The 23,865-nt window shown below is 35.7% G+C and overlaps 1 protein-coding gene across 1 annotated transcript in view; it reads right to left on the reverse strand.

Moving 5' to 3' along the window:
• LOC143369097 (uncharacterized) overlaps positions 1–23,865 on the reverse strand; it is a 164,024-nt gene that overhangs the window by 22,792 nt on the left and 117,367 nt on the right. The gene's annotated exons all lie outside the window — the stretch shown is intronic.

Consider the following 23,865-nt stretch of genomic DNA (forward strand, 5'->3'; position numbering starts at 1 on the left):
TATCGTATAAATAACAGTTTCAGTTGCATGCTAAAATTTTTTTATGCATCATTTTACAAGATTTATTCGTTATTTTACGTAAAACACCTTAAGCTATTTTACTTAAAATAACGAATAAATAAATTATAGCATATAATCTATAGTACAGATTATAGGTTGAATTATATAATTCTTTTGTGTGTGACTTTACAACGTTTATTTATTTGTTATTTTAAGTAAAATAGCTTAAGGTGACAGTAATTGGTTAGGTGTCAGTAATTGGGTCCTTTACCCTAATTTAACGCAAATTTATAGTAACAGATTAGAATCCCTCCACGCATCATGTAACACTTTTTACTGTTTTGTATATCAAAGGATTATTGCCGTTTATTAAAATAAATTAAAAAAAAACTGACTGAATGGAATAGAATAGGCAAAACTCATTCTAGATAGGATCGGGTCAACCCAGTCAATAAGAAGAGCGCATGAAAGTCATCGCGCACCAGTTACCCGTCCTTCTGAAATTTCAATCGCAATAAACAACTTGCAAGAATACAAACACGTGCACCGACTGCCAGCCACGTGAAGACCTGGTTATTAGTAACGGCATCGAGTTCAATATGTACTCGCAAATCTGAATCGATATAATGCTTGTGTGACCTGTGAGGAAAGTATGTATATTAATGCCGGTGTAAAGTTCACTGGATGAACCTGTCAAAATATTTGCGATCAAACATGCCAGCCAGAATAATTGCGAACAGAATGTGTAAGTAGATGGCCCCATTACGGCCAACTGTACGTACAAGTGTTTGTACTTTCCTATTAAAAATTACACGTAAATAAATCCAGTGTTATTTTATATTGTAAATAAATTCATTTTGTTATTTTTAGATAATAATTGTTAATTGTTCTACGGGCGATTGTGACGCGCATGCAGATTAAGAACCTTTTCGAATTTTTAGTTTTAGATGGCGGTATAAAAAATATTTAAAACAAATTAAAAATTTTTTTTATATTTTTTGTATAGCCTCAGAGTAGCTTAATAAATTCAGAGGAGAAAAATCAGTAAAAATAACTCAATTTTTCGAATAATGACTTAAAATAATCTTGCTACTGTAAGGTCGTAAATCTCTAAAAGTGTATTTCTTGTCACATTAATATTCGTAAGTTATTTAATAGCCTAATAAATTTCTAATAATAAATTTAGCGACACACATACTACTTTATATTTCATTGAAATATCTTTTCGTGTATTTAATGAAGAACTTTCGAACTCTACACTCAATGAAAGTCTTAATAAATTTGATAATAAAATTGCTACCTAATATACAAAATACGTTTAGCATTCACGCTTAACCATACAGCTCAACGCGTTTATTTACTTACCGTTTTTAAAGAACAAATGAGGAGCAACGCTTAGTGTTCCTTCTTGAAAATTTCTCGAGAAATATTGTAATTTCTATGAAAATCTAGGAAAATTATTATAAATCTCATTTAATTTCGGAAATGAATTTTTAGTTAGTTCAAATTGTGTATTTCTAGTTAATCCTGAACGTATAAACACATCCATAATTTTTTAAAAATCTTATTAATAATATTAGAGTCTATATGAATTATAATAGAAAATCCGAGTAGAGAAGTTTCGACATTATTAACTGCTCAAGGTGGCCTTATAAAATTTTAATTAAAATTTTAGAAAAATTGTATTCTGAATTAAATAATGATTTTCTTGTGGCTACTAAAGAAGAAATATAGAGATATATAAAAAAAGAATCCTTATAAAATTTTTGCATAATCAAGAATCTCTTCAAAAAAATTTAAAAAAAAACGCATTTTTCATTTAACATTCAAGACAGATATGTATGAAACGGCAAAACAAATTAATAAGTAGCTTGACTTTTCGGAAATTATAAGAGTAACCATGATTCTTCTAAAAATACTGAAAAACTTACGGATCCTCAAAATGAAGAATTACCATTAAAGACAATTAGAGTTAGTAATCGCAGAGGGCCTCCAAGAATTTAGTGTTAACCAAGAAGATAAATTCCAGACTTCAACAAAGAAATCTCATATTTTTTAGTCCACTGGAAAAAGGACACCCAATTCGCAATACCTAACTTTTAAAACGAAATAAATTTTTCTACAGATTTTGTTACAAAAAAGAGAAACAGATTGGCTGACGCTACATTAGACGCATTGTGCTTTTTAAACAACTACTTTAAAACAAAAAAGCAATGTCTCGCTTTGCACAAACGTTATATTAAATAAATAAATTTATCAATTATATTTAAATATCTGTGTTTTAATTTACACAAGTTTTGCATAAATCAGACAGGAATAATCATCTAGTTAAATTTTTCTTGTGCTTTTGATAAATATTACCAGCATAACTCCAGAAATATAAATTTTGCAATATTTTTTCTCGGCAAATTCTCAAAAAACATCATCTGATTCCTGACTTCTCAAGCAACAAAAAATATCGAGAAATTAGGAACATTAGCGACGCTTGATCTTGACCGTTAACAATTGATTTTAACAATTGAACTTGTCATGGAAAACGAAGAAGACAATACCACATACCTCCTACAAATATTCGCGGTACGTATACGAACTGCAGAGGTCTTGAAAACCGGATATTCGGTTAATAACCAATGAAACGATTAATATCCGGGTATACGGGTAATACAGTTACCATTATCTCTAACTGCAAACAGCGAGCTAACCCATACCATAGTTCAGTAGTATCCAGCAAAAGTGCATGCAAATTATTATTCTAATATAATTTCATTCGTTGCTATTCGTACACGTTTCAGTCATTAGCCAGCAAGTTTATAATTATTTAGAAATTAGACACTAGTCAAATTTTATTTGAATAGACACAACGAAAAACAACTTCTCCAATATGGAGAATATTACAAAGAGATAAAGTGAAAATTATAATTTGTTCAGATGCTAGTGACCCTGTAATAAAATGTTTCTAAATAACTGGTACAATATGTTTGGTCGAGTGTCGGCTCTATTTAGAAGCAACGATATTATTTTTCAATGTTCTCGCGCGGTATCGGGTTTCGATACAACCTGCGATACTTTTAATCCCACTAGGTGCTTATTATTAGCGCGGCGAAGATCGCGACCACGAAGACGTAAACGCATTATACGTAGGCCAGCATAATTTGCTTAAGTTTCGAGGTAAGCCAATCCAACCTACCTACCACCAATGCCACACCACACACGCACGCGCGCGCGTATACAGGGTGTCTGAGAGGTTTGTGCACCGACCTTTGCCAGCGCGTTGCATCGCTAAAAATAATATGAAAATGTTACATAAATGTTGGACCTATCAATGCCTTATTAACCCATTAACTGCCAAATTTTTTTTTTTAATTTTTGGCCGGATAAGTTATATATATATATATGCACAAAAAGTTGTGTAACAGTATAATTATATTCAACTTGCTTTGTTTTGAAAATATTTTTACAAAGTGCCAAATGGGGATTGTGGCAGGTTGCGCAAAAGAAAATTAATAAGAAATTAGTTATTTTATTATAAGCTTTATCTTATACATACAAAAATAGCTGTTATTTGTGCCATTTTTCCATACAGCCCACATGTAACCCGAGGCAGTTCCAATTCCGTTCCGTTCAACTTACAGACGCATTTCAAATTTGTTCGCTTGTAAAGAAACGAAGCACAGAATACACACTTTCAGGCGTACCAAATATATTTTCGGCGCCGAGTGGTGTGCGTAAAATTCCCAAATTTACAGATGGGGATCGCGGCAGCTAATGGGTTAAACAGTTACAACAGGAATATGGAATGTAAAGGAAATTATAACGAGCTTGTGTGCGTCTGATACAAAGTAAGAATAGGTTTCCAGTGTTTGTTGTTTGCTCATTCAAATTGTATTCACTATTTTACAATAGATCAGTACGGTCGCATAATTTAAAAAAATGAATATCAAAAATGGCTGGGCACGCGATCAGATGACTTTGTAGCACATAATGCACGAAAAGTAAACAAATTTCTTGGACGGGGGACCAGTTTTTTTAGTACCTGGGTCACTGGAGATTGCGCACCTTCAAATTTTGTGTAGGAAAGTGTGAAAGAGATTATACAAGGAGAGATAATTAATTTCAATGAAATGAATTAGTTGAGAGAATTAATATTGCATTTGTTGACGTGGGGAGAAATCGCAACGGAATTCGACCCATAACAAATTCTATGTGACGTCAGATTCGTGTTGGGGAGACACGTTGAAATGCAAGAATAGCTGCAGAGTTGGCTTCACTTTTTATTCTTTAACACTATTTCTACCGACACTTCACGTTTACCTATTCCTACCGTCAAATGACCGGTCGTGGAAGGTAAGACAGACTACAAATTTTTCCCCGAAAATAAACAATAAAAAAATAAGTGAATATTGAAAAATGTATTATACGTATATTTGAGGAAAAGGCGGGAAGTTCAACCCTTCGTGGTCACGCGGGGTATATTGTTCCCCAAGAATGATTTTCGAGCTAAAATGTCGTGTCTTTACGACTTCCAAAGGGGACTTATCGCAAGAAAAAAAAAATTTTAAAATCGCTTTTTTCCCACAACTGTGGAAAATCGCTTATTTTCAACTACAAATTTTATCATATCGAAATTTACATTTGTAGAAAAAAACTATTAGACTATGATTGCATAAGTATTACGAGCGTACAATTATCACTGAAAAGTTAAAAAATTGAAAAATACGGAAATGGTAATTTAAAAAATGACGCTGGGGTACAATGAACCCTGTGTGAGCAACTTGTGATTATAAGAAGGTGTGACCACGAAGGGTTAAAGGCGATTCCATTACGTTGTATATATGAAATTCTAATTGAAATTTTAAAAACGGTCATGTGACCGGTCGTGGTAGGAATAGTGTTAACCCTCGTTAGACGGCATAGGTACAATTGTAACTTTTGCGTCTTTAAATTGCGATAACTTTTTTTTCGAGAAACCGTGGAGGGCTGAAGTTTCGTGACATCTTTAAATTTTTGGTCCAGATTATATAGACCAAATTTCAGAAAAATATCTCAACCCCCTTCCGAGATAGGAGGTCGAGTCGAGGGTTGCATCCATAACAGCGGCATAGGCACAATGGCGCCCCCATATATTTTGTATGAAGATAATGCAAGAAAAAATGAATGCGATTTTTTTTTAATGATAATGTTATTTTATTAAAAAAAAACTAAAAAAAATAGATAATTTACATTATAAAAGAAAATTTGGGAAATTTTTTCTAAAAAAATGTTATCAATTTATCGTACAAATTATACCAACAGTGAGAATATTCAAATAAAATATGTGAGGGTGTAATTGTGCCTCTGCTGTCTGTTAACTTTGTAAAATTGTGCCGTCTGACGAGGGTTAAATTTAATTATTTTAAGTTGAATCAACTTCAATAATTTGGTTTCTTTCATATTTTTTTTATAACTTGTGGGTAAAGTTTTCATGGACTTATGTTTATTCTAGCTTTACAAATTTATACTAGCTTTACTATTCTGATTTTAGAAGAAAAAAAGTATTTTATTTTTTTTAGTTTTTTTTTTTTGGAAATATTCACATTCATCTGAATTAGTCAGGCATAATGAGCTGAGGCACATTTCGGGATCCCAGAGTTTATCGTTCGACAGTTTTTAGGCGACAGACACGCAAACATACAGAAGCTTTCTGCCTTATATATTAAGATAATACTTTCGTCTTACTTTTAGTCACAGGCCATGCTGGCAAATGATGTTACAGAAACCTTTTAGACATCCTGTATATGCACATCCAATTACCGACAAGTAGATGACGCGAAATACCTCGTCGTTAATGTCGTGACACAGAAAACTGGCCAGTAATGTATCGTCGAGTTCTCGAAACATTAAATACGGTCAGTAACACGCGATTCACGGGGCGCCTGGGGTGTCGAGGATTAATTACATAATTAAATAATAAAAAAAAGCACCCACTGGGACGCACCGCACAGCACGCGAACTTGTTAATTACACTGAGCATTGCGTTCTAATTTTTGCTGCGGAGCCCGATACAATCCGCAATGTCTATTTCGTGGTATAGAAGATGATCCGTGTGTGTATCATGACCGCTCGAAATAGAAAGTGTTCCAAGTCACTACCCATTTCACGAAATTCGGTGATTTTCAGACAAATCACTTACTGACCTGCTTTCACGCATATTTCTGTTTCAAATAGGGTTGCCAACTTTTTTTCGGGAAAATATAGTACTGTAAGTCCAAAAGTGAAAAAAATATAGTACTTTGTAAAATAATATAGTACTTTACAGAGGACAGTGATGAGAAAAATAATACTACGTTAAAACAACGACATCTTATTTTCTAACCGACTTCAAAAAGGAGGAGGTTTTATAAATTCAACCTGTATTTTTTTTTTTTAAGTTTGTTACCGCATAACTTCTCAGCATATGGACCGATTTTGATGATCTTTTTTTTATTCGAAAGAGGGTGGTGCCTAATACTTTGCCAGTACTGGTTAATAATAAAGACTATTGTCACCTAATTATTATTATGTTATGTACGTAAGTACACGCATATCTCCTAAGCATGTTGTATCAAAATATATGTAAAAGTGAAAAGACAAAAAAAATTAAATTAAAACCGACTCCAAGAAAATAAAAATTCACTAAAAAATAAACAATAATTTCATCCCTTATTTAATCTGCGACTCTCATATTTTTTAAGTCGGCGTCTCATCATTCGCACTGTATAAATCTGGCGCCAATTTAAAAAATATGAGAGTCGCAGATTAAATAAGGGATTACATTATTTTTACTTTTTAGAGCATTTTTATTTTTCTGAAGTCGGGTTTAATTTTTTATTTAAATATATATTTTTGTGCACTTTGCATTATTAATCAATTTATTGTCTTTAACAAATATGTCAAAGGTTTGATTGCACTGAAAGGCCAAATTAACATAGATATATGAGGGGGCTCATTCTTTATGAGAGAAAGCTTCCCGCCATTTCATATTAATGAATATAATAATAAGAAAAAACCTACCCGTTAAGATTTAAATCCGCAAATTAAAGTTTCGACGTTGCCATAGAATAAAAAAATAAGGAAAAATTATAAAATTCTATCGATGTATCGGAAATATAGTATTTTTACATACTATATCTTGTTCTGGCAGTATATAGTACATTAAATCAAAATATAGTACAGCACTATACACATAATACGGTTGGCAACCCTAGTTCCAAATAAGTATTTGCACCGAGTTGTAATAATTACATTTTAATTTTCTATGATTCCTTGAATCCTACTTTTTCAAGATGATATTCTCCATATTGTGATCTTCCAATATTATGCAGGGTGCGACAAACAATCATCTTCCAAATTGGTGGATTAGGGGTATGGAGCACATTGACCCTAGGCGACACGAATTCCAGACCTAATCCCACTAGATTTATTTACCTGATACTTCATTAAATTAGAGGTATGTATACCACAGAAGAATGCAGGATTAACAAGACTTTCGAAAGCACATTATGCAGGCACTTTCAAAAATACCTCCTAAAATGCTAATAAATGTGTTTCTCAATGCAGTCGACCGGTTTGGGATGTGCAGAAACGCTAATGACGTGTACGTGGAAAGTAATAACCAATGGCTTTGGCAGTGTATGTATTCTTTCCTTTACGGTTGATATACATACAGTGGATCACAGCCATAAACGTACACTCTTTAAAATGGCATAACTATTTTAAAATTAATCCAAACGACTTGAGTTTTTTTCAGAAGCTAGTAGGATTATTTTGCTACGTGACATGTTTCATCGTTTTGAAAGAAATGCAATTGGCCGGAGTAGCAAAAAAAAATAGTAAAGGTTGTTTTTCAACTTTTTCTGTGAGCCCGTAATGAAAATTAAAAAAAAAAAACCGTTTGTAGATTGAAGTAAGTTATATACGTGCCTAAAAATTCATGAAAATCGGTTAACCTTGCTCTGAGCTATAAACGTTTATAAAGGCTCCCCTAAACCAACACGAATATCCGCTCGGCGTCGCGGATCAGATAAGGCAGCAGTTTTTTGTACGTGACGGCTTATGGGCAGCCTTAAGGCTCCCCCAAACCAACCTTAGCTTTTTTTAAAAGCAGATTTCGGCATTGTCTTCATTTTCAACATAGAATTCTGTTTTTTATGGAGCATACTTTTAACAAAAGTTTATACACTGTTGTGTACGGTACCGCATACACACGCACACTACTTTGAGAAATAATGAGAAGCCCGCAAATTCTTTTTGCCAACAGAAAATGCAAAATCTGCTACGATTTTGCAATTCAAGGTTTCGTTGTTAAAATATAAATAATTAAAATATGCAGGAGTTTAGTTTTCCGTATAGACAGTGTTTGAATACCGAGTGAATGCACCGAGGATGCGCGGTGCATTCACTCCTTTTTTCCATGCATTTACTGATTATTTTAAAAGTATATGTATCCCTGACTTTTTCGAAGTTTTTGAGAATGTTTCAAATTCCGTTGTTTATACGAAATTAAATAAAACATTTGCAAGAAGTGCAAATTAATTCACGCTGAGGAGCTGTAATTTTTTTTACTTTGTTTTCGTACTACAAATTGTCGAAATTGTATATAAACTTGTCCTCTCTTGTGTAGTAAATGCAGTAATTTTATTAACGAGGTAAACAGAAGTAATTACAATTTTGCCACCTCATACCACGCACGTCGACCCCAAGTTTCACTTAACGCAACCTGACTTTCCAGTTACCTGCGGGTTGCGACAATTTCTTTTCGTTAATTAAGAAATGTATTCAATGTTAACAGGGGCATTTCGAAATGTAGAGAAATATTCGATAATAACTTGTTTCAGTGCATTACATATGAAGCTGGGTTCCCTCGATTATCGCGAAAAACATATTTCACTTATAACTTTATTTAATTGTTTATCGAAATACAATTTCGGTCCCGAACAATCGCCGTCTTTTTAGTTTGCCTTTATTCCTTCCCTTGTCGTATAGAATAAGAGAGACTGCGAATGAGTGAAAGAAACTGACAAAGGAACTTCGAAAATCTGAAAAAATCCGATTTTTTTAACTCGGTGGGAGGCGCTACTGGGTAAAATTTACCACAGAGGCGCTAGTTGCGAAAATACGAAGACTGCTTGAGTTTTTGTTACAATTTTTGAAAGAACTTTAACCAAGATTTTAAGATATTTCATAAATTTTCTTCGATTCTTAAAACACTGTAAAAAAAAATATTCTGAAACCGTGATTTTTACGTTTCAATGTTGGGTATTTTTTACCCGGCAGCGACAACCTGTGTTACAATATGGGGTGCGCCTCCCGCCGGGTTAAAATTTGTAGCTTTACAGAGCACCTCGATAGAAGTATCAGACAATTTTTCTTTTCTGCTACTTTTTGGTTCTTCAGGGTGAAAACGCCCCTTAAAGTTTGAGGTGCGTTTTCCTATTTTCCTATTTATACCTTGAAAGTATTCTTCACAGTGAATCGCATTGTATTATTGATTCAAGCCAATAAAAAAAGAAGCTAAAGAATAAGCGCCCGTAGATGATATTACAGAGAACTGATAACAGCTACCGGAAACCCGTATTCAGATCCTCACAAATGCAACCACGCTAATCGTTCGAAGACTAATACGGGTGAAATGATAAAAACAATCTTCGACAGACTGGCGCACCCGTTACAAACCCGCTGTAATATTCTGCGACATTAATATCGTTTCCATATGTAAATAATATTCCAGATAAATCGAATACGGATGTGATACTGAGAGGATCCAAAACACCAGTCGTATTTCATGAACACAAACTGGTTCATAATTTCAAAGGTGAATTCAGCACGCAGTAAGAAGTCGCTACGAACGTTGGTCCTGCTGGCATTTTCTTACTTCCGCTGCGCCATCTGGTGGCGAAAATTGAAGCAGTCTAATCGGGTTAGTTGTCAGCTGTTATTGGCAGTATTGGGAATTTCGACTGTTTGATATGATCGATTTTATAAAATTTAACAGACTATTAAATAACAAAAACATTATTGCACTGTTTCAATACTTGTGTGACCGGATTGCAGACCTGTATCTCCAAAAGTTATTATCCGATTCGACTGAAACCTTTTTTATTTTGAAGATTATTCTTTTTTCTAGGGGGGAACTAAACAAAATTACAAAAATGACATTTTTTTTAGAAAATAACGACACTTCAAGTTTGAAATCACTTTTCCCTGTATTTTTCGTCCTTTCATCGCCTTTGAAAATTATAAATTTTCAACTTTTTGTCACTTTTTTTAGTTCCCCCCTAGTCAGAACTATATTCTTCAAAATAAAAAAAGTTTCAGTCGAATCGGATAATAACTTTCGGAAATACAGGTCCCACCGTTTTGAGAACAATGTTTCGAGAAAAACGCGTTTAAAGTTTTACGTGGGCACCGAGTGGCCGGTTGTTGCCATGCATTTGCCGCTACTGAACTTCGAGAATTTTACGAATTTCAACAAATCCTTTTAAGGGGACCGTCCGCTCTAAAAATCGATTTTTTTATTTCATTTTTCGAATATTCAACCCTATAACAATACGTGTTTAAAATGATTTTTTGAAATTCGTAAAATTCCCGAAGTTATAGGCATTTGAGTAGCGGCAAATTCATGGGTAAAACCCGGCCACTTGGCACTCACGTAAAACTTGAAACGCGTTTTTCTCGCATCATGATTTTTCCGCTCGGTAGACAGTCTAACAAAATAAATTATTTTAACCGATTCCAAAAACCTTGGTGGCATTTTCTTCGTAATTGAATTCACTATCGCATCACCCTTTGATCATCAATTTTAGAGGTCATAGTTCTTCGTTATTAACATTTTTAGGCGCAGAATTACCCCCTCCTCTCTGGCTTGTTTGTGTTCAAACGTGTAGCAAACATCGCCATTTTGCTTTATTTGCATTCTTAAAGGCTGATGCGATAGTGAATGATACAATCTATAAGAATATGTTTGGCTTTTCGATGTCAGACAATCCTACGTCGCATTCAGGCTCCCCCAAATCGACGCGAATATCCGCTCCGCGCCGCGGATCAGATAAGGCAGCAGTTTTTTATACGTGGTGGCTTATGGGCAGTGTTATCTGATCCGCTCCGCGCGGCGAAATTCGCGTTGGTTTGGGGGAGCCTTTCTACTGTCTACCGTTTACGCCTCTTTTATTGCAGCAGTGCCCTGAGCGTCACGTAAAATTCGACCCACTATAGGAAAATGAAAAAAAAAGTTTCTAATACATCCTTGACGAACGAATAAAGAAAGACCATAAAGTTTTTTACTGCAAGTGCTATACGTTTTTGAAGAAAAAAAAATCTAAAGATCACCTATTTTTCAAGTGTTTTAACAGGACGGTCCCCTTAAACGCGTATTCCTAAAAGGTTGAAAACATTCGAAAAATGAAATAAAAAAAAATCGACCTTTAGACCGGAAGGTTCCCTTAATGAAATAGTGCATATAAAATTCTTATTTTTTATAACTCCTGCTTTAAAGTAAAAGAGAACGTAGTGCAGAAAAAAGGCAGCGAAAGCTGTATATCTTAAAACTGCGGCACTGGTTGATAACGAAATGTATATACAAGTATAATTAATGCTAAGTATGATAAAGTTAAAAAATTTCAAAAGAAACATTCAACAACGAGGTGTTACCCCCCCCCCCCCAAAAAAAAATCATTAATTCGTGAAGCTTACAAATTCCAATCTATAACCACTGGTTCGTAAACGTCGAATCGTATATTCCACGTTTAATCGTTATTATTATTTATTTATCGTTACGATGTTTTACGCTCTGCTATCCCAAACACGCAGTTAACGCATTTCACGTGCGTGATATTCGCAATCAAAAGAAACGAGAAGCCCCGACGATATGCGTTTGGGTGTCGTAATAAATCGATACCTACGTGCAATTCCCAAATCGACTATACAACCGCTTTTTGTAAACCACGAATTATGTACGCGTACATTCCTCACTATTTCTTTATTGTTACGCTCTAGCATCCCATTGTTTCATGCTCTAAGATTATCCAAACGGGATCCAGAAAATCCTCGCGACCAATCGGGCTGCAAAACAAAACATCAGAATCGCGCAGGATTTCGTAAACGTTGCACCGTTTGGTCCGTGGCGGGCCGCGCGACACGCAAATACCTGCAGCTTCATGCGCACTCGGCTCAAGTGCACACACGATATGTCGTCACTAGGCCACGAAACTTTTTCTACGAACCATTTTAGAAGCGCACGCGTCATTGCGCGGAATGCCCGGCCGTCGGGGACCGACCAGAAGCGCGTACATACACGCTGGGACAGGTTCCTAATTACGCAGCGACAAAAGAGAACGCATCTGCGGAACTTCCAGAATGATTATATCTCCCCCAAGAGATGCGGGAGCGAAAAGAATCCCTCGCACCTGGTGCGCGCATCTTGGCTAGGCGTCAACGCGAAATCGCGTTCGAATTCGTTTCCAAGAAATCCCGGCCAAGCCCGCAAAGTAAGATCACGTCGGCCCTCTCGCGAGGCGAACAAGAAAACGTCGCAGAAGACAATCTAGCGAACTGAACGTCGTAAGCGGCAGAGGGGAACGTGCGAGCACTCGTTCCACGAGCAACGCCGTGAACCGTCGCCGAGGAATCCACGGAATGACACGAAATCAGCGGGCGCACGACGCCGGCCGGCATCCGTTCCAAATTTAAATTCGCCGCAGACCGTTCATGGTGGACGTGATTAACGTACCTTGCAGAACGCTCTTTCGCTGGCACCGTGTCGACGTTTCTCTCCCTCGCGAACGGTGCTTTTTTACCAAGACCTAACGCCGACGAACCGCTCGATTGCGGGCTGCGACGGATCGCTCAGGGAGCACACAATGCACAAGCCTAATCGCGTTTGACGCACCACGAAAACACTTCGACCAAGATCAGGGAAGACGCACATTCGCGACCGTTCGGTGCTCGAGTCTAACTGCCGGAACCCCCTTCCAAACGGCCCACGCGGTACGCGGCGCGATTGGCCAACGCCCGCTGCGCCGGCAGCCAATAGCCGCGCGCCGTGGCCCTGCCGGCGAATCCTACTCGCCCGGCGACCGTTCGGGATTGCTTTTGTCAGCTGGCGGTAAATTTGACGGGGATTTCGCGTGCACGCCGGCAGAGGTGTTATCGGCGGCAGTCCGAAAGGTATTCCGAAGGATTACAATTGATGTGATTATGCCGATGTCTATAAAAGGCCTCGTTTTATATACTGCATGTAGAATAATCTAGCATGTGTATGCTTTTTTTATCTATACTGAAGTTAAGTAAGTTATAGAAAGTCAGGCACCGTAAAGCGTATCAACTGAATATTTTCAAAAGTATTGGTAATAGCAGAAAATGTTATTTGGCAAAGTTAACATGTTTTAGGGGACTTACTTTTTGGCATAGTTTACTTTTATGTATAGGAAGGATATATCAAGGGCGTACATGTTTTTTTAAATGAAACCAAATATTTTCACTGCTAGATTATTGTAGTGCACAGCAAGACGAGTTTAACTGGTGATATACATTTCAATTAATCTGCTTTATGTATGTAGCGCTTAACGGTATTATGATAGGTGTACAAAATGGTCACCATTTATGTCAATGTGATTTGGAGGTTTACAATGATATAACGATGAAATTTAGATACATGCAACAATAATTTCTTGTATCATACCTTCTGGGATTGTAGAATTATTTTAATGATTTGAATTACACTACTTAAAATATTAATTATTATTATTAAATTCCTCGTTTTATGCACTATAATAATATATTCGTCGACGTGGATGGTTCCATTTAAAAAAAAAATCATCAATAAGCATCTTTGACACCTTCCTTTACATAAAAGCAAATTAAAATCAAATGGTAAGTCCCCTAAAACAGTTTAACACTGCCTAACAACATTTTTTTATATCGTGAATATTTTTTAAATATTCAGTCGTCACGCGTTACGTGCCTTGGCCTGTATAAACAACTGAAATTATTGGGTATAAAATATTTTTTTGAAAAATTACTTTTTTTATGGAAGATAAACCACTTAAAAAATACGTAGAAAACCGTACTGTCAGATAATTTCGTAACTAAACAGACCACTAAAATCTTCGAATAATTAACCAGACAACATTGATTTATATATTTATGTCTCCATGTTGTTATTTAAGTGTTTATCGTTTTATTTCTATTTAATACTGACAAAATTATTCATACACCCGAGAATTATTACGTAACAGTGAAACTTGTAATTATTGAAAAGCTGTTGCACTGGGATGAATCTTATTTTCGACTTTTGAATTTTCTTCGAGGTACCCCCTCCAGAATAGTTCCAAATAATTAAAAAAAAATCCGTGTAAAGTTTGAGCTCGATCGGATAACGGGAAAGGGTGCCCCTGGACCCTTAAACATTTAAATCATTATTTAACAGCTCGCGAAGTCGATTTTGTATATCCTCCAAGTTATTGATTAAATAAAAAAATATCTCAAACGAAAGTTGCATATCCGGGCAAGGAGCATCTTTTATGTTCTATTACTTTTTCTCGTGCGTCAAACGGTTTTCGAAAAAAGTCCGAAAAACTAAAAAAACAAACTTTTTTTCTCAAATTTTGAAAGTTTAAATGCTTCTAACACTTTTTATTTATGAAGACGAACAAAAAAAATGGAATTTTTATTTTTGAGGACTACTTTTTTAACATTTCAGGGGGGGGGGGGCATATACCGAAATATGCGAAAAAGGTAAAAAAAATTTCTTATTTTCTGTGTTTGATATGTCATGAATGTTTACTGAAAATTTGGGACCGAAATTCGCAAAAATATCGAAAATATATATTGTTGTGTTATATTTTTGTAGATACATAAATATTAAATGAACTGAACATTTTTAAAATAAGTACAACTATTGATTTACTATTTTAATTATACTTTTTTTATGAAAAATGAAAATTCGAAAACCGGTCGAACCGGTTTTTTGGGAATAGTGGAATTCGAAACCGGTCGAACCGGTTTTTTGGGAATAGTGGAATTCGAAACCGGTCGAACCGGTTTTTTGGGAATAGTGGAATTCGAAAACCGGTTTCTTCAAAAGCCGGTGTTGTATAAACTCTGGATTCCAACTAGTGTTCCCCGGTTTAACGAAATTGGAAAAGTTTTTACTCCCCCCTCCCCACATTGTTTTGTTTCCTCGCTGCGAGCGGGAGCCTTCGGATTTATTTCGGAGAGCAATAAAGCCGGCGGGGACAGATAAAGGTGCGTCTCCACCAGCGTTCGCGAACTGTTGACGAACAGTATGGGAATTGAATTTCCTAGAAATCGTCTGTTCGTGAACAGTTTGCGAACGCTGGTGGAGACGCACCTTAAGCTGTTCATATTTTTGATAAATGTTCGTGAAAGTATTACCAATGGATTTAATGGTGTTAATGTTAATGGTCAGGTTGAAAATGTTTCTCAAATGTTTTGCTTTAATGTGCTGTCTCTACCTGTTAACCTTAACTAAAGCAATTAAAATTCAATTTAACAAGGAATCTTAACAATTGTATCTCCCATCGTTAATTCAATTGATTCACTGTATTCCCAAAGTAATTGCTCTCTAATAGAATGATAACATTAAAGAACCACGAGTAGCTAGTATTGGGACGTCCATACATTTATTTGCAAACAGTCAAATAAGTCAAGAATAGGTTGTGTTGAACCACTTTATTATTTATTAATTATAACTTACTTATCTTTATCATACTGAAAAATCTGCTCGCGTTTATTTCGTACAACTGATTTTATCCATAGTAATTGCCAATAATTCTGAACACACAAGGCGTCCAAAGTATTTGTCGTTCATTTCTGCGATTTAAATGATAGCCATTTGCTAAATGATGCAATGTGAAACTGACGTAGTTAACTGATTTTCATATAAATGACTGAATGATTTTCTATCATTTCAGGAAGATAATAATCGGTATCAAGAAGTAGGGGAAAGTGGGGCTAAACCGGGTACGCGGGTCAGACCGCGTATTATTGTTTTTCTAAGATAAGAGCTGCGCTATACGCACCCCAACGTATGGTGTTACATTCGGGTGGACCTCACGACGGTATGAGATCAATCGCAGCGCAAAGACCGTCGTAGTTTTTCGTCCGGAGAAGTTTGAAAATTTGAAGTTGAAAAGTTCCAGTGTTGCGTTGGTGAATTGCTTTTTTTTAGACCACTTGGATTTAAAGAATCTATTGCGGTAAGTGCTGCATTGTATTTGGCAGTCTTTACACAGTATTTTTACGTTTTACCCGGCTGTTTATCGCATGCTGAAGTGTAAATATTTAATGTTTAGTAAATCTCCTCATTTGGGGCAAAATCGGGTATTTGAGTATGGGGCAAAATCGGGTACCCATACTTTCTATGTATGGCGTAAATGTCTTATAGAAGCTGATTTTTAATCTTTATAAAATCCAATAATAATCTTGATTATATGTATAGATCGCGGATGGGCTCATGAGATTTGCAGAAATATTGAGGAGAGCGACGAGATCTTTATTTGTGATTTTTGTGCACTAGATAAATTGAAATAAATTTATGTACAAATTAATATTTGTAAAATATCTTTCTTTATGATTTCTAAAATAATAGTAATAATGGTTTTATAATTATATCATATTTTATGCGTTGTTTAATAGGTAGGGGAGACCGGGGCTAGTTGATACAGACGAATTATCTCGACACCGTATATATGTAGCTCCATTTGAGCGAGATATGTGAAGATTGTTGTTCACTTCTTTCCTACGAACCAGCGTACATGTCTGTACTTACATTGACGTTAATAATCATTTTTTAACTGTTTTCGTTTATATAGAGAAAAAGTAAATAGTTTTGATACATCCAAATTGATCGTCCAAATAACATTTTTGTCATTCATTTTATATGTATTTTCTCAAGCTTCCGCTTACTATATATTAAAGAGGAAGGACGAAAGTATATTTTGGCATATTTGTTATTTCGTAATTAATTCAAATTCAAAATGAAAAAAATTGAAAACGGAATGACGTATCAACTAGCCCCGCAGTGGGGGAAATTGATACATTTTAACATTTTTTCATTCATTTTGTATGTATTTCCTCAACTTTTCATTTAGAACATATTAAAGAGAAAGGACCAAAGTATATTTTAGCATATTTGTTATTAAGTAATTAATTCAAATACAAAATGAAAAAAATTGAAAACGGAATAACGTATCAACTAGCCCCGCAGTGGGGTAAATTCATACATTCTAACATTTTTTCATTCATTTTGTATGTATTTTCTCAACTTTTCATTTAGAACATATTAAAGAGGAAGGGCCAAAGTATATTTTGGCATATTTGTTATTACGTAATTAATTCAAATACAAAATTAAAAAAATTGTAAACGGAATAACGTATCAACTAGCCCCGCAGTGGGGTGAATTGATACATTTTAACATTTTTTTCATTCATTTTCTATGTATTTTCTCAACTTTTCATTTAGCACATATTAAAGAGGAAGCACCAAAGTATATTTTGGCATATTTGTTATCACGTAATTAATTCAAACAGAAATGAAAAAATTAAAACATATGATTTCGGCACACAGTTTCGGTCAATTAAAAGAATAAAAGCTAATTTGCAAATATAAGAAGTATCATCTTCGGAAGATTATATTTGCAAATTAGCTTTTATTCTTTTAATTGACCGAAACTGTGCGCCGAAATCATATCTCCGGAAGATGATACTTCTTATATTTGCAAATTAGCTTTTATTCTTTTAATTGACCGAAACTGTGCGCCGAAATCATGTTTTAATTTAAAAAAAAAAAATTACGGTCGAAATTCCGACTTCATTATTTAAAAATGAAAAACATTGAAAACTGAAAAACGTATCAACTAGCCCCGATCTCCCCTACCCGATATTACCCTCACCTATAGTGTAAAACCAGGTACTTGCATACTTCCAAGAAAACTTGTTTTCCTGCGAGCCAAATAGTTTTCTCAAATAAGAACTCTGATTTTCTGATCCTGTAAGGTCGAATTAAGATTTCTAGCTGTGTCCAAAGTTGATTTTGCCGTCAGACTTTATACTGACAGGAAAAATACATTAGGCACCCGGTTATGCCCCACTCTCCCCTACCAGTAAAAACGCCATTTTGCTAAGTGCTTAACATCTTAAAAGCCAATAAAATAACTATCGCTTTCCAATAACTAGATCATTCACGCGGCCAAAAACTTTCTCGAACTCAGAGCATTCAAAATCCTCGGTACTTCGCAAGATTGCGAACCTTCCATCTTTAATCACCACAAACGTTTCAAGATTTCTAGAGGTTCCTTTCTTGACAGAAGAGGTCTCGGGACGGTTTGAAATCCGTCACTGACCACGATCCAATCTCGATGAGTCATTCATAGGGTAGGCGTAATTCGGGGGGGGATTTCCCTGATACAGTCTATTACTCAGAGACCCTGAAGAGTTGAGGATTAAAACGTGGCAGAGAGCCCTCGGATGAATCCACTGCAAAAGGTCGACGCGAAGTTGCCGTAAGAATGGAAAGGGGAAGGAAGAGCACGAACTAGGAAGATTTGCTGTCAGATTTGCGAGGCGGATGACAATCAGTGCAGGAAGTTCAGTGACTGGCACGAGGTGGTGAAAGCCGAAGTGTGCAGCGGAAAGTGGGCCGGGTTCCTGGGCGATATAAAGAAATGCTGCAAGAGCTCCAACGTCCCACGTTTGGCATCCATATTTATGAGCGGGGCGCGGGTATGCATCGACAAATTCGCCGGCAGGCTGACCAAAACTTGACACTGAGGAAACCACGCGGGGGAGGAAATGTTTGAATTGCGCGGCACTTGGCGGAGTTCTACAGAACGCGCACAGCTGTTGGGTCACCAGCCTTCTGTTAGGACTGACTCACCGAACAGCCTAATCGATAAATGCGAACGAATTCGCGCGAAACCTGACTAACTCATCTACATAGTGTCTAAGGGTTAAGGGGTAGCTCTCCCCGCTTAATATACAGGATGTTCACAAATTAGCAAATTCTAATGCGACCTTCACGCGCATGCAGTAGGTTGGACCGGGGTCGAGAGTTAAGCCGGGAGTCCACTGGGAAGCTAAGCTAAGGTAAGCTAAGCTAAGCTGTGCTATGAGATTGCTATGTTTTAGCTTAGCTTTTGGTGGAAACGGTTCCATAAGGATGTATTGAAGATAGTTCTTTTTAAATGTAGCATGGTATAGCATAGCTTAGCTTAGGTTCCTGGTGGATTCCCGGCTTGACAATGGAGAACCTTGCAGCAAGAGGGTGCAGCTTCTGTTGGATTACTATAATTATTAAAAGGCAAAAATGATTGAATATTCAGGGGAACCTGAATATAGTAAAAGATAATGATACGTGTGCAGAGTGTCTTTTTGTTTCAATATCTGGCAACGGTGATAAAACAGACCGTTGTTAGAGAAGAGCTCACTTCTGTGAGGTATACTGTCTTTGAAAGACTTTCTTTCCTAGCTGCTAGAAATAAAATTAGAATATTAATCTAGAAGGCTGATTTATTTAATATCCAATTTCCAAGAGCTTCATCCTCACCAACATCGAGTAAATTAGGGAAAACTGTTTATAGAATTATTAATTTGACTTATTGGGAATAACTACCAGGGTTGCGCTGGTGCAACACTCATTTTAAGGGGACGGTCTAGAAGTAGATTTTTTTTTTATTTCAGTTTTCGAATGTTCAAGTGTTCTCAAAACGGTGGGACCTGTATTTCCAAAAGTTATTAGCCGATTCGACTGAAACTTTTTTTATTTTGAAGAATATAGTTCTGGCTAGGGGGGAACTAAAAAAAATTACAAAAAGTTGAAAATTTATAATTTTCAAAGACGATGAAAGGACGAAAAATACAGGGAAAAGTGAGTTCAAACTTGAAGTGGCGTTATTTTCTAAAAAAAATGTAATTTTTGTAATTTTTTTAGTTCCCCCCTAGCCAAAAGAATAATCTTCAAAATAAACAAGGTTTCAGTCGAATCGGATAATAACTTTTGGAGATAGAGGTCCCACCGATGTGGATGAATTTTTTGACGCCTTGACTTTAACGACTCCCCAAGGCTGTCTGCAATGATTAATTATAAAACAAAAAATATATTTCTATAATCTAAGACATCCTTGATACAATGCAACAAGTCCCATTAAATTATATATAGTAGTTTTCCTTTAATTAATTCCTAAATATCACCTATTTTTGGGGGCTCTAGACCGGAACCTCCCCTTAATGAACACAAAAAAAAAGAAGAAGGGTATGGTGTAAGTCATCAGACCGCCTTAAGAAGCGAAATATCCAATCAACCATTAAATACGACGGTGGCTCGATAATGCTTTGGGGCTGTTTTTCGAAAACGGGAACTGGAAAATTAGTCAGAATTGAAGGAAAAAAGACTGGTATTAGTTATGTTAATATTTTAAGCAATAATTTATCGCAGTCAGCAGAAAGAATGCACTTGGGGTCATTTATCTTTCAACAAGATAACGACCCCAAAGCACACTTCAAAAGTGGCATCCAAATTTTTCGCCGAAAATAACATAAAAAAACTCGAGCGGCCACCACAATCGCCAGACCTCGACCCGATTGAGAATCTTTGGACACTATTAGATGAGCATATTCCCTTAAGGGGTTACGCCACCCTGAGGCGCTCGAAAAAGCACTAAACTACACGAATTTTTTTTACCAATACTATGAGGTTGAAAATGATTTATTTTCTTCTTATGGGTAGAGCATGTATTAGTGCATATATTGTATAAATACTGTACAAAAATATTAAAAAATGACCGAGTTATTTGTTCTCCCGCGAAGCTCGTCCGCCGTTACACGCGTGACTAACCTAACAAATTATAACGAACATGTTCGTCTGAAATAAAAAACCCGATGATTTTCGTGGTCCTTAATAAAATACCTACGATGTAGCATAGGGATTTGAGAAAGAAAAAAATTATTGCACAAATGAGAGCAAAGTGAAAAAAATTATACGTTTTTCACATGAAAAAACGAATTTAAACCATTAATTATATATGAATGGGGCGTAGGATGGAAAAAACTGATATGCTACATCGTAGATAATACCATTAAGAATATGCGTGCCAAGTTTCAACTCAATCGGACAAATAGTTTTGGAGATATGGGTATTCGTTCATTTTTTTAATGTTTTTCTATAACAAAATTACTGGGAGTTGCTGCATATATGTACTTCTAAAATAAGCGAATAGCTGTAATAAAATATACAGCAGAAATTCCACAAAAAATTCTTGAAAATCGCGTTCTTTTTCGGAAGCTGACTAGGCATAACCCACCCCTTAAGCTACCTGCGAGCAGTTTCCCAATGGTTTTGGAATTTTTCTCTCCAGGGAACTCGCGACACTGTATGAAATTATTCCTGCACGGAATTCGTTGCTGGACGAGTATTTCTGCGTACAGAATTTCGAGCGCAGGGTTAAGAGCTTTCGCGGTGGCTAAATGCGTCGAGACGGTCGCCACCACCGAAGGGTAGAAGCTATTTCCGGTACTCCGCATGTGTGGGGGACAGCCGAAGAATGTGAAAATTCAAAAGAGTCACGCTCTACAGGCTCTTCTAGGAAAACATGCGTGTATTCCGTTAATGGCTTCTAAAGTTTCTTTCAAGTGCTTAATGCTTCTCTCAGCATTAACATACCCCCAGAAATAACAAATCTGAAGTAACAACCCCGAATAGCTTCGTTTTTTATGCAATTTTCTCCGGAAGCAATATTCAGGCGATGAAGACAAACAGAACACGTTGTAGATGTACGTACATGTGATAAGTAAAGGAAAAGTAAGATTAGTTTCAAAGGAGGGCAGCTAAAGCTAATCTGGCTTTCGAACTTTGAACCTCCCTCGTGACAACTATGGACATTAGAGAAATAATGTGTTAACGTTTAAGTCTCTGTATCCTTTCTTTTCGGTACTAGAAATGGCTAATTGAATGCCCTTGAAATGTGTAGATCAATCACATTTATCAAATCGCATAAGTGTGGCTCAATCTTAAAAGGCTATCATTACTATCGCACTCTCTACCTGTCAACGACTACGCAGCACGTACACTTACAAGGGGAGGACAGCATGTGGTAGACGCCGATTTTTATGAGCCTTGGCACGATGGATTTATGTTGGAAATAAGTAAATAGGTGTCCGAGCGTTTCAGCCAATAATAGAGATATTTACATGTGAATTATTATGAATTTAGGGTTTCAGGGGGTAAAAATCCCACACTACCCTGGCGCCCGCGGGAGATTCCCTTCTGAAGGCGTCGGGGTGCCTTTTGAAGATTTCTCCAAGTTAAAAAAATAATTTATAAAGTTTTACTAGTTTAGGGATTCCCCTCTGAAGGAGTCGTGGTGCCTTTTGAAGATTTCTCCAGGTTAGAAAATAATTTATAAAGTTTTACTAGTTTAGTAGTTAAAAAAATAATTTATAAAGTTTTACTAGTTTAGTAGTTAAAAAAATAATTTATAAAGTTTTACTAGTTTAGTAGTAAACTTTATAAATTATTTTTTTAACGTTTTACTAGTTTAGTAGTAAACTTTATAAATTATTTTTTTAACGTTTTACTAGTTTAGTAGTAAACTTTATAAATTATTTTTTTAACGTTTTACTAGTTTAGTAGTAAACTTTATAACTATTTTTTTAACGTTTTACTAGTTTAGTAGTAAACTTTATAAATTATTTTTTTAACTTGGAGAAATCTTCAAAAGGCACCACGACTCCTTCAGAGGGGAATCCCCCGGGGGCGCCAGGGTAGTGTGGGATTTTTACTCATTAAAACCCCACGGCGACTATAAAAATTTTAATAATTTCCATTTAAATATCTTTATTATTAAGGCCCATTGGCAAAAACGCTCGGACACCTATTTACTTATTTTCGACATAGATCCACTGTGCCAAGGCAGTTGAAATCATGATTTTTTCTTCGCGTGATTTTTGCACGAAAAGATCAGGATTTCAACTTTAAATAGCCGCCATTTTGTTTTAAATTAATATTTCGGAAAATTCTCTCCGTCAACCCGAGGGTACATTAATATACTAACGAAATCTTTTTTGTTTTTTTTATTTTAGATAATCTGGTTCCGAATGGCAGTGCTCACCGCAAAACCAAATTTTTAAAAAGGCTTCTTGGATGTGGGTTGTTATTTTATTATAAACTTAAATATTTCCCTACGAAAAAATTACCAAATGTTCTTTAAATGTTGCTCTTTTAAGTGCAATAAGTTCTGTAAGAATATATGCTTCCGCTTGTTCAAAAAAAATTCACAAATATTCGCCTCTTTTCGGCCGCCTGACTAGGTATAACCCCTTAACATGTTCCGATGATCTGTGGATTAGGGCGGAGCGACACTATATAGGTGAAAATTTAAATTGGAATTTTCAGTTGGCCTGGGTGCAGGATAGTTATCTTTTGATTATCCAAACACAACTGTAAAAAAATTTGGAAAATATTCATGTCTGCAGGTTCCTTTTTCTCCTAAAAATGATTATATGATTATACAATCATTTAAAAAAAAAATTGTAAAAAAATTTTGGAAAAAAATTCATGTCTGCAGGTTCCTTTTTCTCCTAAAAATGATTATATGATTATAAACATGAATATTTTTCCAAATTTTGTTTACAAATATAATCATATAATCATTTTTAGGAAAAAAAGGAACCTGCAGACACGAATATTTTTCCAAAAATTTTGTACAGTTGTGTTTGGTTAATCAAAAGACAACTATCCCGCACCCAGGAAAACTGTAAATTCAAATTTTAATTTTCGCATATAGAGTATGACAATATAATCATTTTTATGAGAAAAAGGAACCTGCACACATGAAT

The sequence above is a fragment of the Andrena cerasifolii genome, chromosome 5 (assembly GCF_050908995.1).
Source record: "Andrena cerasifolii isolate SP2316 chromosome 5, iyAndCera1_principal, whole genome shotgun sequence".
Taxonomy (NCBI): Eukaryota; Metazoa; Arthropoda; class Insecta; order Hymenoptera; family Andrenidae; genus Andrena; species Andrena cerasifolii.